Genomic DNA, 15,362 nt, shown 5'->3' with positions numbered 1-15,362 from the left:
AGAAATAGTGACTAAGGCTCGGAAGTAACAAGTGGAGGTGACAAAAGGCTGCAGATAATGGAATTAATAGGAGAGGAACATGGAGCATGGAATCAAGTAGGAGAACGGAAGAGGGCAGATGGGAAGGGCAGTGAAAGAGGAACCAGTGTATGGAATGTGGGTGGATGAAAAAGATGCGGGGGGGGTGGAGAAAGAGGGTGATGAGGACTGGAATAAGTGGAGGACTGGAAAGATCAAGAGGAGAAAGAAAAGTGAGAGGGAGGGAATAATTTACTGGAAATTGGAAAATTGAGGTTGAAGCTGTGTTCCTCGTCTTCCTGAGTTGCTTCAGTACATTTCACAGATCCTTATAAAAAATATTCAAAGGCTCATACACCAAAGTCAGCTCTGTATTTACAAATTAAAGTCAAAACCTTAAGGTCTCCTTTATTAGGACCCATGTGCTCAGAGACACACATACTTGCTAAGTTCATGCTTCCTACTTCAATTATTCACCTATTTCTTTTGGTTCAAGCCATCCAAGTTGAACATCTGGTTCAAGCCATCCAAGATGCCCCATACAATTTACTCCAATTTGCTAGTGTTTGGCCCCTACACCTCCAGACCTTCCCAATCCATGTACCTGCCCAAGTGTCTTTTAAAAGTTGTTACTATCCCTACCTCAACACTTCTGCTGGCAACCAATTCCACTCAGATATCACCCTTTGTATAAAAAGATTGCTCTCAAGTCCCTTTTAAATCCGTCTCACCCTAAACCTATACCGTCTAGTTCCTGAAAAAGGCTGTGTGCATTCACCCTGATGCAAAAGAGAATGTTTCGAACACGCTTTATCATTTTTAGAGCACTTTGGAATGTCTTGAGGTCAAGAAAGATGTTAAATAAATTCCAGCATTAGTGCTTACTTTCTCTCAGAGGGCTAATAGGGTTACTTCAATTTCTGAGCCAAACCTCACAGGGCTTGTGCAGAAGCAGTTTAAGTAGTGAACTGCTCCCAGAAGCCTCAACAGTTTGAGCAGTATATTGAGGGTCTGGTAGTCCATAATTGTTCAGCAATAATTGTAGACTGTATAGCCACAACATCCCTTCAACAGTGAACTGTCTGCACAAGCAGCAGCTGTTTGAAAAGAGCATAGACTTGCCATTTATGGATTCCCCTAATGTCAACTTGCGAGCAGAAAAGTTACTGATAGAACTGACAAGACCCTATATGCTGCTCCCTTGATTTGCTGGTGGTAAACATCTGTGACGGATGTTGATTATTTCTAAATGTTCCAGGCATTCCAGGCAACCGATAGCACAGCAGGCAGTGTGGTTGTCTCACAGCTCCAGTGACACAGGTTCAGTTCTGGTGTCAGGAGAGTGCTTTGCAATTTCTCCCTGTGGCCCTGGTGTCCTCCCTAATCCCATGGGTGGTGGGTGGCATGTTATGCTGAAGAGATTAAAGGAAAGTAAGTAGAGAATAGGATTGATATGATTGCTTTGATGGCTGGCATAGATTCATTGAGCTGAATGGTCTCAAGTAGCTTCTGTGTGGAGAAAGGACTTGTTGATGCTTTGGATTGGAATCCCATATCAGGACTCTAAATTCCAGTCAACATTCTTACTGCCTTGGTAAAGCAGCCAAAATAATGAAAGACTCTCCCACCTCGGACATTCTCCCTTTTCCCCTCTCCCATTGGGCAGAAGATACAGAAGTCTGAAAACACCCAAAACTCTACTCAGAAACAGCATCTATAGTTTCTTGTATCTCCAAGTATTACGGCATTCCTCTTGTCCAAGTTCATTAACTCAGGTAGATGTTGGAGTATCGTCAACAGTTTTGGGTCCCATATCTCAGAAAGGAAGTGTTGTCTCACAGCAGGTGATTCCAGGAATGAAGGGGTTAACATATGAGCAGCGTTTGGCAGCTTTGGACCTGTACTCACTGGAATTTAGAAGAATGCGGGGGATCTCATTGAAACCTACCAAATGCTGAAAAGGCTAGATAAGGTGGATTTGGGGAGGATAATTCCTATGGTGCGGATATCCAGAACCGGAGGGCACAGCCTCAAAATTGAGGGGCGACTTTTTAGAGCAGAGGTAAGGAGGAATTTTTTTAGCCAGTGAGTAGTAAATCTGTGGAATGCTCTGCCACGGACAGCTGTGGAGGCCAAGTCCGTGGGTATATTTAAAGCAAAAGTTGATAGTTTCCTGATTGGTCAGGGCATTAAAGGTTATGGTGAGAAGGCAGGTATATGGGGTTGAGTGGAATCTGGGATCAGCCATGATGGAATGGCAGAGCAGACTCGATGGACTGAAAGGCCAAATTCTGCTCCTATGTCTTATCATTTTATGTTCCAACATAAACACTCAGACCTATTCATCTGATCTATGCATATGACAATAAACTTGAATTTGACTTAGACTTCTGTGTATTGGTAACTCCACTCTGCTTATGCAGTTGACTGCAATGTGTCTATTGACAGCTGTGGTCTGAAACACCCTGAATCCATTAGGACAAGAAGATTTCTTTCTGCCTCCCAGTACCATATTCATCCATGTTCTTGCTGGACCCAATCTAGTCTAAAACAATATTAATCAACCAACTAAGATTCCAGCATCAGTACTCAAAAGCACCAGTGACTGTGAAGTCCAGGGATGGAGTAACCTAGTTCTGTGATGGGCTATTAGTAAAAAGATAGGGACACAGAATGAAAACAGGGATTTTGCACAGGCATACATACTGAGCATCAATCACAAGATTTTACACAAACTTCTGTTTAGCATTCCCTCCAACCATCAATGCAACACAAAATGTTTGTTTTGATTTTGGAGGACATGAATTTTGTACATGTTAGTTGTCCAGTACTATTTAAATGTGATTTACTTTAACTCAGGCAGAAGCAGTGTTGTGAATGGAAATTCCTTTTGATCACCCCAAATGTAAATGGATCAGAACTTACATCATCTTCCAACCTAACTAACCCAGCAGGGTGTCTGCAGATGCACTCTAAGTACCCAAACAGAAAACTCTGCAAGGAGAATCAACTGTGTTAAAATTCCTTTGAGTCAGTTTGCTTTTGAAAGCATGACAAAACACGACACCTTATATTCCGTTTGGGTAGCCCTCAACCTGCTGGCATGAATACTGATTTCTCCCTCACCCTCCCCTCTTCTTCTATTCCCCTCTCTGGCCTCTCACCTGCCTATCACCACACCCTGGGTCCCCTCCTCCTTCCCTTTCTGCTATATTTCACTCTCCTGCCCTATCAAATTGCTTCTTCTCCAACCCTTTATCTTTCCTACCCACCTGGCCTTATCTACTGCTTTCTAGTTCTCTTCCTTCCCCAACCCTCATCTTCTTATTCTGGTATTATCCCTCTTCCTTCTCAGTCCTGAAGAAGTGTCTCAGTCTGAAAGGTTGACTGCTTATTCACTTCCATAGATGCTACCTGATCTGCTGAGTTCCAGCATTTTGTATGTGTTGCTTTAGATTTAGAGCATCTGTGGACTTTCTTGCATTTACATGAAGAATTATTTAGATAAGAAAGAGATAAAGCAACAGTATTCTTCCCAAGCAACGCCCATAATGTATGAATGTACAAACGTAGAATACCTAGAACACTGTTCAGCTATTCAGAATGCATCGTTGGTGCTATCACCTCTTCAATATTTCTCTTGAGTCTGAATGAGCCTAATGCATGAGAGGTGAGCAAGCCCACTGTTACTGACACTTCTGAATTTCATTATCCTGCAGGGTGTGCAACAACTGTTGAACCTATCTCCTTGACCACTGACAGTAGTGGCACTGTAAACACTTTGCATCAGATTAGATTAGATTAGATCATGAGGACATGCAGTCCTCTTTTATTGTCATTTAGTAACGCATGTATTAAGAAATGATACAATGTTTTTCCAAAATGATATCACAGAAACACATGACAAACCAACTGAAAAACTGACAAAAACCACATAACTATAACATGTAGTTACAACAGTGCAAAGCAATACCATATTTTGATAAAACCAGACTATGGGCAGGGTAAAAGTCTCAGAGTCTCTCGAAAGTCCCATCATCTCATGCAGACGGTGAACCTCCAGCGCCGCCAACCTGCCTATGCAGCATCCTGGAAGCATCCCACCACAGTCCGACTCCAAGTCTATCCGAAATCTCCGAGCCTCCGACCAGCTCTCCGACACCGAGCACCGAGCACCAGCTCTGCCGAGTGCTTCAACCCCAGCCCCGGCTACAAGCAATAGGCAAAGCTGAGGATTTGGGGCCTTCCCCTCCGGAGATTCTCAATCGCACAGTAGCAGTGGCAGTGAAGCAGGCATTTCAGAAGTTTCTCCAGGTGTTCTTCTGTGCTTCTCATGGCTGTCTCCATCAAATCAGGATTGTGCACAACCCCCTAGTTATCACATACGATATCATTCGGAATGGCCGCGTGCACTGCGTCACACTACCATCTTCTCCTCCTGCCTTCAGACCTGTCATTACTTAAATTAAATGAATGTCCCCACTAACCTGCAAATATATTTGCACTACCACTTCCGTGGGCTGGTGATCTGATTTCAGATAATTGATAATATGAAAAGGGAAGATGTGGAGAAAAGTATTCATGTTGCGAGTTGGAATAATCTGGAATGTATTGTAGTAAAAGAAAAGTGGCAGTAACTCTCAAAATGAACTAATTATGTAAAGATAAAACAAAAGAATGAGCAGAGGAGGGAGACAGATCAGAAATCTGGGGAGGTGGGGGTGGGAACCGGGGTGAAGGGACCAAAGCGTGCAGTCAGACTATCAGGAAGGGCAGGCAGTTGCATCCAACAGGCTTAGTTTCCAAACATTAGGAATGCAGAATCAGAAAGGATAGAAAATACCATACTCAAGGTGTTACATCTAAATGCGCGTAGTATAAGAAATAAGGAGGATGATCTTGTTCCATTATTACAGATTGCCAGGTATGATGTTGTAGCCATCACTGAATCGTGGCTGAAGGATGGTTGTAGTTGGGAGCTGAATATCCAAGGATACACGTTATATCAGAGAGATAGGAAGGTAGGCAGAGGGGGAGGTGTGGCTCTACTGGTAAAGAATGGCTTCAAATCAGTAGAAAGATGTGACTAGGATTGGAAGATGTTGAATCTTTATGGGTTAAGTTTAGAAACTGCAAGGGTAAAGGGACGTTGATGACAGTTATATACAGGCCTCCCAACAGTGACTGGGAGGTGGACCACAGGTTACAACAAGAAATAGAAAAGGCATGTCAAAGGGGCAATGTTATGGTAGTCATGGGAGATTTTAACATGCAGGTCGATTGGGAAAATTAGGTTGGTAATGGATCTCAAGAGAGTTGAGTTTGTTGAATGCCTAAGACATAGCTTTTTAGAGCAGTTTGTTATTGAGCCTACTCGGGGATCAGCTATACTGGATTGGGTGCTATGTAATGAACCAGAGGCAATTAGGGAGCTTAAGGCAAACAATATGACCACAATATGATTGAGTTAAACGTGAAATTTGATAGGGAGAAAGTAAAGTCTGCTGAAGCAATATTTCAGTGGAGTGAGGGAAAGTACAGTGCTATGAAAGAGGAGTTAGCCAAAGTAAATTAGAAGGAGATGCTGGCAGGGTTATCAGCAGAGTGGCAATGGCTTGCATTTCTAGGAAAAATGAGTATGGTGCAGGACACATGTATTCCAAAGATGAAGAAATACCCAAATAGTAAAATAGTACAAACATGGCTGACAAGGTAAGTCAAACCTTTTCTAAAAGGAAAAGAAAGGGCATACAACAAAGCAAAAAAATTAGTGGGAAGATAGAGGATTGAGAAGTTTTTAAAAACCTACGGAGAGCAACTGAAAAAATCATTAGAAGGGAAAAGATAAAACATAAAAGCAAGCTAGCAAATAATATCAAAGTGGATAGTAAATTTTTTTCAGGTACTGTATGTTAAAAATAAAAGAGAAATGAGAGTGGACATAGGACCGCTAGAAAATGAGGCAGGAGAAATAATAACGGGGGACAAGGAGATGGCTGATGAACTAAATGAGTATTTTGCATCAGTCTTCACTGTGGAAGACACTAGCAGTATGCATGATGTTGTACTGTGTGAAGGAAAAGAAGTGGGTGCAGTTTCTATTGCAAGAGAGAAGGTGCTCAAAATCTGAAAGACCTAAAGGTACATAAGTCATCCAGATCAGGTGAGCTGCACCCTAGGTTTCTGAAAAGGGGTAACGTTAGAGATTCTGATGGCTTTAGAAAGATCTTTCAAAATGATTGGACTCTGGCATGGTGCCAGAGAACTGGAAAATTGCAAATGTCACTCCACTCTTTAAGAAAGGAGGAAGGCAGCAGAAAGGAAATTAAGATCAGTTAGCCTGACTTCAGTGGTTAGGAAGATGTTAGAGTCAATTGTTCAAGATGAGGTGATGGAGTACTTGGTGACACAAGACAAGATAGTACAAAGTCAGCATGGTTTCCTTCAGGGAAAATCCTACCTGACAAACCTGTTAGAATTCTTTGAGGAGATTACAAGCAGCATAGATAAAGGGGATGCAATGGATGTTGTATATTTGGACTTTCAAAAGGCCTTTGACAAGGTGCCACACATGAAGCTGCTTACCAAGTTAAGAACCCATTGGCAGATTGGTAGGAGTTAGCGAGTGGGAATAAAAGGATCCTTTTCTGGTTGGCTGCCAGTGACTAGTGGTGTTCTGCAGGGCTCGGTGTTGGAACCACTTCTTTTTATGCTGTATATAAATGATTTAAATGATGGAATAGATGGCTTTGTTGTCAAGGTTGAAGATGATATGAAGATGGTGGAGGGGCAGGTAATGTTGAGGAAACAGACAAGATGCAGAAGGACTTAGACAGATTAGGAGAGTGGGCAAGAAAATGGCAAATGAAATACAATGTTGGAAAACGCATAGTCATGCACTTTGGTAGTATAAATAAATTTGTGGACTATTTCCTAGATGAGGAGAAAATCCAAAAATCTGAGATGCACGGGGACTTGGGAGTCCTTGTGCAGAATACCCTAAAGGTTAACTTACAGGTTGATTCAGTGGCGAGGAAGGCAAATGAGATGTTAGCATTCATTTGAAGTGGTCTGGAATACAAGAGCAAGGATGTGATGCTGAGACTGTAAAAGGCACCGGTGAGGCCTCACCTTGAGTATTGTGAACAGTTTTAGGTCCCTCATCTTAGAAAAGATGTGCTGGCATTGGAGAGGGTCCAGAAGAGGTTCACAAGGATGATTCCAGGAATGAAAGGGTTATCATACGAGGAACGTTAGATGGCTCTGAGTCTGTACTTGCTGGAATTCTGAAGGATGAGGGGGAGCTCATTGAAATCTTTTGAATGTTGAAAAGCCTAGACAGAATAGATGTGGAAAGGATGTTTCCCAAGGGGGGAGAGTCTAGGGCAAGAGGACACATCCTCAAGATAGAGGGGCGCCCTTTCAAAACAGAGATACGGAGTAATTTCTTTAGCCAAAGGGCGGTGAGTTGGTGGAACTTGTTGCCACATGCAGCTGTGGAGGCCAGGTCGTTGGGTGTATTTAAGGCAGAGATTGATAGGTTCTTGATTGGACATGGCATCAAAGGTTACAGGGAGAAGGCCGGGATTTGGGGTTGAGGAGGAGAAGAAAAAAGAATCAGCCATGATTGAATGGCGGAGCAGACTCAATGGGCCAGATGGCCTAATTCTGCTCCTGGGTCTTATGGTCTTATGGTCTAAATCTCTTTCAGAGTGACAAACACTCTGCTGGAAAAACTCGAAGGGTCAAACGTTGTTGTCAATGTTTCAGGTTGGAGCCCTAAAAGTGGAGAAGGGAGATGGTGAAAAAGACAAATCTCTCCTCTTCAATGTCCAAATTTGGCAAGTTTTAGTCCATGGGCATTACACACTGAGTTGTTGACATACCTGCTGCCTTTGGCTTCATATGACTTATTTGATGCCCTATGGAATTGTTGTTACTTTAGTTGTCTGTAAATGTTTGCTGTAGCTTGCTTATTATCTCGAGAAATATTTATCTAGTTGCGTATCACAGATGAAAGATTGAGTATTTGCCTGAACATGCGAGGACCTTTGGCTGTGTAGTCACTGTTCATCCCAGCAACTCCCTGAAATTGGTGAACGACTGACATTTCAGGAAAACAAATGCAGGAGTTCCACAAATGCTAACATTATGACGTAAGTGCAGAAACTGCAGGAAACTCTTAGGTCAGGCAGCTACAAATGAAAGACAAGTAAAGAATTAATGTTTCAGATCAGAGTTGTAAAGATGCTAGAGATAAACACATTTTACAGAAGTTCAAAGCCAAGTAAAGGGTAGGGGGGAGACAGAGAACTGAGGCAAGAGAAGAACTTTTAAAGGACAACAGTGATAAATTGGAAGGTGCTAATAACGGAAACAAAGATGGAACTGCAAGGTTGGCACAAAGAATGTGTAAACAATCACAGAATGTCCAAAAGTAAATGAGCAATTAAAATCTTATACAGCAGTTAATGAAGTAAATCTATCACTCTGCATTATTGAATCTCATTGGGAAATTAATATCTTCATTTCTTTATATCGAGAAAGCTCAGTAAGAGAATGCTAAAGCCCTGAAGTGCTGAGTGTGATAAATGATGCTGTGAGTTAATAGACTCTATGAAGGCTGGGCCATTTCACTAGCTTCTCTATAAAGTTTTAATTAGGACATTGCTAGAACTCTTCATTTTATACAGCCTCGGGACACACATCTTAAAAGAAAACTCCTTATGATATAATTAAACATAAACAAGTGCTGCTCGGGTGAATTAACTGCCTTGTCTAACTCTGCCGAGATTTTGGGTCTGCACATCCAGACTTCTCCTTCTATACAACCTTGGCAAACAAATACTTCATCTCCACTGGAAGCTGCCTGATGTAGTTACTCGACCACTTTGTTTTTGGTGGATGTATGGGACTGGCAACACAAGGGAAGTAATGTTAAATGTTGGTTCAAGGTGTGCACAGGACTGCATTCAAATTAGATAAAACATTTTTGCTTTAAGTTGCTGGCAACTTTAATTTGTTTTTCTATCCTCATTCTGACCTCCGGCAGAGTTGTAATAATGTATGTCAGATGTTTTCAGAGCAAGATATAATCCTTACATTTGGCATTTAACACTTTTTTGAACTCAACAATGATATCAAGACTTCTAGGAAATAACCTCTGCTCTTATTTTCTCCAGTAACAATTGCTGTTAAGGATTTATCATTTGCTGCTCTATTTATATCTCCCCTTTGTCAACTATTGCTTTTTTTCACTTGCCTTAAACTCCTATCCCATAATTTCTTTTGGTATGTAAACTCTCTGACTGTCCAAGCCATTAATGCCCTCAAGAATTCAGGAGGAGTTTCCTCCCCTCAGCCATCCGATTTCTGAATGGACATTGTACCCATGCACACTACCTCACTATTTTTTTCTATTTTAGCTATTTATTTATTTATCTAGCTATCTATCTATCTATTTATTTATCTATTTATTTATTTATCTATCTATCTATTTATTTATTTATCATAATTCATTCATTGTGTAATTCACATATTTTTCTTTATTATGTATCACATTGTACTTCTGCCACAAAGACAATAAATTTCACAACATACTGCATGCTGGTGATATTAAACCTGATTCTGATTGTGATTCATTCCCTCTCTAGTTTCTCTACAACAATGCTTGATTTGGTATCATAATGAAGACCCATCTATCCAACTACCATCGTTGTACCCCATGGACATACTACCTCACCTGAAGCTAATATAGTTAATGATTGAATGTTACTCCAGCAGGTTTCCTAACGACAGGAACCATATATAGAGATAAAAGGAAATCTCCATTGAGTAGAGGAGTGCTCATGCAGAGTTCAAGAAGGCTGAGTGACTCTTGGCTGGAGCAGAAGGGGCAATGAGCAAAGTGATGGACAGCCATTCTAACAACAGCAACAAAAAGATGCTGGAAAAAAAGAAGGTGCCAGCAAACAAACCTACCAAAGGCAACATCCCCAAGACAGCTCGTGAAGCAATTCCTTTCACCTCTTTTACATCTTCTTTTATTTCAGATATTGTTCTGCTACTGTTATATCTTCTTTTACTTCAGACATAGTTCTGTTGTCTACATCCTGGTGGCATAACTTCAGGCTGATCTGGTGATCTGGCGCATTGCTGTCCCTGAGAGTGGCTGCGACCAAAGCATGAAGCATAGAGACCAGGAAACCAAAAGACAGAGCATGGGCTCATGATCAACTCCACCTCTTGCTGATCCTGCTGATAGAAGTGCCAAGGAAAATTGAAATTATCACGCCCAGTGCGAAGGGCAGGTGTGTGTTCAGTGCCATCTACCAGCCTCTTCCTCACTGCTGCCAGAGAAAGTATATGTGTGTAGCAGTCTCTCCCTTCTTCCCTCTCCCTCTCACTCGGTGCTCCCGAGTGAAGGTCCCTGCATTTGAGTGACCTCTCTCTCCTCTGTGCTGCCGGAGAAGGTATCTGTGTGTAGCAGCCTTTCCCCTCTCCCGTCTCCCTCTCACTTGGTGCTCCCAAGGGAAGGTCCCTGCATTTGAGTGACTTCTCTCTCCTCAATGCTGTTGGCAGATGGAGCTAGATCAAGGTTTAATCGACACCAATTACAGATTTGGACTCTAATTCAGGCTTTATGATGTGAATTATTTCTAGTTCTAGTTCTGGTCACTTTTTTTTGCTAATACTTTTGGGTGATTTTTGAAATGGGTCAACCTGTAGATAATGAACATTGAGCTGAACAGAACTGAAATATGTCTTTTGATTTTGTGTTTTATATGCTGTGTTTTTACTTTTTTTTGTTACCGTTTGCACATTTTTTGCACGTGGGGGGAGGTAGATTTGATGTTTTATGCTTTTGTTTGAACGGGTTTCTCCTTGTTTCGTGACTGTGGGGAAGATGAATTTCAGAGTTCTGTACTGCATATATACTTTGATAAAAAATGAACTTTGAATTTTTGAGTCTTTGAAAAATCTGAATTTATCCTCTCTTTTACCAGTGTAATGACTGTAGGGAGTATGGAAAGGATTTAATAGCACAGGTTGTCTTGGATGTGATCTGACTGAGGCAAATGGTGTCACTGGGAGAGAGCAATAACCATGGGTTGAAAATTGAGTGACACCTAAAAATAAACACAGTACAGTATTTCTGCATGGTTAATAGGAGGATGAGGTATAATGTGGGGATGTTGCAACATGAACAAAGTCAGCAGAGAGGCACTGAAGCTAGTAGATATAGAAGTGTGTTTTATTCAACAAAAATGAGCAACAGGCATCACATTGAGTTTCTCTTGGAGGAAGAGGCTTCCTGGCCCAATATTACATGACACTTTTATATGCTGAAGATCAAAGGTAACAGCAGGACAGTTCAATAGCTACAATGCTTCCTTTGAGTTACATATAGTTTTTGCACACCTCTTTTCTTCACATCCACACTCCAGACACCCAAAATGGACATGGAAAAGCCAGTGGATGTAGTGCACCTGGACTTTCAGAAAGCCTTTGATAAGGTCCCACATAGGAGGTTAGTGTGCAAAATTAGAGCAAATGGTATTGGGGGTAAGGTACTGACATGGATAGGAAATTGGTTGGCAGACAGGAAACAAAGAGTAGGGATTAATGGGTCCTTTTCAGAATGACAGGCGGTGACTAGTGGGGTACCGTAAGGCTCGGTGCTGGGACCGCAGCTATTTACAATATACATTAACAATTTAGATGAAGGGATTAAAAGTAACATTAGCAAATTTGCAGATGACACAAAGCTGAGTGGCAGCGTGGAATGTGAGGAGGATGTTATGAGAATGCAGGGTGACTTGGACAGGTTAGGTGAGTGGGCAGATGCATGGCAGATGCAGTTCAATGTAGATAAAAGTGAGGTTATCCACTTTGGTAGGAAGAACAGGAAGGCAGATTACTATCTGAATGGTGTCAAGTTAGGAAAAGAGGAAGTACAATGAGATCTAGGTGCCCTTGTTCATCAGTCACTGAAAGTAAGCATGCAGGTACAGCAGGCAGTGAAGAAAGCTAATGGCATATTGGCCTTCATAACAAGGGGAATTGAGTATAAGAGCAAAGAGGTCCTTCTGCAGCTGTACGGGGCCCTGGTGAGACCACACCTGGAGTACTGTGTGCAGTTTTGGTCTCCAAATTTGAGGAAGGACATTCTAGCTATTGAGGGAGTGCAGCGTAGGTTCACGAGGTTAATTCCCAGGATGGACGGACTGTCATATGTTGAAAGATTGGAGCAACTGGGGTTGTATACACTAGAATTTAGAAGGATGAGAGGGGATCTGATTGAAACATATAAGATTATTAAGGGATTGGACACACTAGAGGCAGGAAACATGTTCCCGATGTTGGGGGAGTCCAGAACCAGAGGCCACAGTTTAAGAACAAGGGGTAGACAATTTAGAACGGAGTTCAGGAAAATCTTTTTCACACAGAGGGTTGTGGTTCTGTGGAATGCTCTGCCTCAGCAGGCAGTGGAGGCCAATTCTCCAGATTCTTTCAAAAAAGTGTTAGATAGAGCTCTTAAAGATAGCGGAGTGAAGGGATATGGGGAGAAGGCAGGAAAATGGTACTGATTGTGGATGATCAGCCATGGTCACAGTGAATGGTGGTGCTGGCTCGAAGGGCTGAATGGCCTACTCCTGCACCTATTGCCTAATGTCTATTGTCTATTGTTAATCAGCATTGTCTGGTTTGCAATCACTCAATTTTAACTTCAGTCTACAATCCATGTTATTGTCTGAAGATTGATTGCTGGTGAAGTTAATATTTGTAATAAACCCTTACTCCATAATATGCCCTAACAGTCCCTTCTCTTGGCTCTCCGGGGCAAAATAGATGTATCCCAGAAAAAGTCAACCTTTAAGGAGGATCTAATCAAAGAGGGCAGCATAAATGTCCTGAACTTCAGAACCCCTTCCCCAATTACCGTTTGTGCATCTATGTCTATGCTATCATCCCTAATGACTACCTACAAGACTCTAAGCAGAGAATGTTCCACAAATTTGACCAAGATTCTTTAAAATGCAGCTTTGTTATTTATATGTCCATTGCCTCCTTCCCAGCTGGCTGACTGTACTTTAATTACATTCTTTATCTTGACCCCTTCATTCTCTGATAACTAAAACAATCAGCAGTGGCTATCAGTAGTTACTCTCTGGTTAGAGCAGCAGCAAGGTAAATGCATCAGGCTCACAGGCCGCCTCATCGATGCACAGGAGGGGTTGGGGTAGTCTCTATCTGAATGACTGCTAGGGGCTCACCTTGGTGGCATCTCCGTCCAGGCTGTCCATTCAGTTCAGGCCCAACCACTGAAAGGGCCCAGCTCATCTGTATTCACTCCCCATTCAGACTGGGGTGACCGCCTTCAGACGCAGTATGTATATGTTTTTCTTTCTCAGTTTGCCACACCATCGAAGTTGTGGAACGATGTTTCTGCTGTAACCCAGATCCCTTCCCATCTACTTACCCCAATATTTCCCTATTCTGAGCTATACAACTAATCATCTACCCTCAGCGAACAGCCTTCATTATAGAATACAGTTACCATTATACTTTAACATGCTGTTCACAGCTTGCTATTGGACTCTCTCAGTGACCTGCATTTGTGTTTGTTGTGGGTCTGCTTCCAACAGATGTGGTCAGATCTGATGCAGCTAGCTGGTGTTCATCATTTGGATCCTCTGCAAAGTCACTGTTGTGGGGCACCCTTGACCTCTCACTCCGTCTGTGGGGGCGACAAGAAGGTGAGTCATGCGGTTTAACCTGAGTCCAGTATTTCCACTGGCCGCCTTGCCGGGACTGTACACCAACACAGGCATGATTTGTCCGGATCACCAGCTAAAGTTTTTTCCACCTGGGAGAGAAATCTGTCTTTTAGGCAGCTCCCTTAATATGACTTGTGGTAGAACTATCTTCTCTCCCTCTGGCTGTCTCTGATCCATAATATGTCATTGCTGCTCGATCCCTCAATGTGTTACCCTGGTTACGGTGGTCCTTCACATCTCCATGTAATCTTATTAAATTGGCCGTTGTAGTTTCTTCCTGTACACTTGCAATTTCTGTTGCTTCTTGTTCTTCCGCTGCCCTTCCCACACTGATGTTTGCCCATTTGTTCCCTTTCTGCTCCTTACTATCCCCTTTCTGGTGAGCTTTTACTTTAATCACTGCTACCTCCTCGTGCAGCTACACTCCTCTAACAGCTCACGACTGTGCTTGGCCCTTCCCCTTGGGACCTCCTGTCATGATTCCTGCACATCGCCCTGTCTCTCCTCCCTGTTTGGGACTGCTGTCCCTCTGGGGACCGTGTTAGCTGCTTTGCAGGTCACACATGTTCACTGTCCCTGTCTTGCCCATTTTATTTGTCCTTTTCCTGAGCCTATGATGGCACCTGCTTTATTCAGTGTGTCTATCCGCAGGATAGTACCTTCATTGTTTGGACACACCCAGGAACCTACAGGAAGCTGCACTCCCTCAATCTGAAGTACCTGGAGCTAACTTCTCTCTGCCCTCAGTGTTTCACTTCCTGCACTAGTAATCTACATAGCTTCTTCATCTGGGGGCAAGGGTAGATCAATTATCGATACTGATAATCCCTTGTCCGCTAACATGTCACATTGCTGGCCCCCTAATAAACCTCATGGATGACCACCACTGGCAATAGAGGCTGCCGTCAGCTGTTCAGCTCTGTAATCTGGACAGCAGCCAAATCAGAAAGAGAGGGGGCTGTTCTGGGTTCAGCCAGCTTTGGTGAGTGATTCTGACACTTTGCTCTTTTTTCAGGACACTGCCTCCATCCATGGCCCAAGAAGCTGCAGCTGTAACAACCATCTCCTTTGCACTCACACATCTATTCCAGCAGTTCCTTGCTACATGCCCCAGCTGTTGGCACACAAAGCAAGTTCTCTGTGATGTCACACCAGCCACGTTCACTACAGCCACTTTACGACTTCCTCTCCCCCTCCTCAGGTGTATCTCACTGGCTCAGGATGCTACCATGGAGCAAGTCAACCCCACCACTATCCCAAATCTGGCGGGCTGAGCTCAGGCCTTCCCTCAGCATTTTCAGGAAGACTGGGTCATCCCTCCCTGGATTATCCAATTCTGAATACTCCTCATATGCTCAATATTTAAATTCTGCATAATCCAAGGCAGGCTCTTCAACTCTGTGAACCACTGACATTATCATTCCCCAGTTACTCTCACCTCCCCCCAGTCACTACCTCACTTCCCCCTTAAAGAAACAATGACTCTATTCATTGCTGGCATTCATGGTAGCTGCCCATGTACCACCCTGCACCCCCGAGGCCATACTGTCCCACATATTTCTC

The sequence above is a fragment of the Mobula birostris genome, chromosome 24, assembly GCF_030028105.1.
Source record: "Mobula birostris isolate sMobBir1 chromosome 24, sMobBir1.hap1, whole genome shotgun sequence".
Lineage (NCBI taxonomy): Eukaryota > Metazoa > Chordata > Chondrichthyes > Myliobatiformes > Myliobatidae > Mobula > Mobula birostris.
This window is presented reverse-complemented; position numbering follows the sequence as displayed.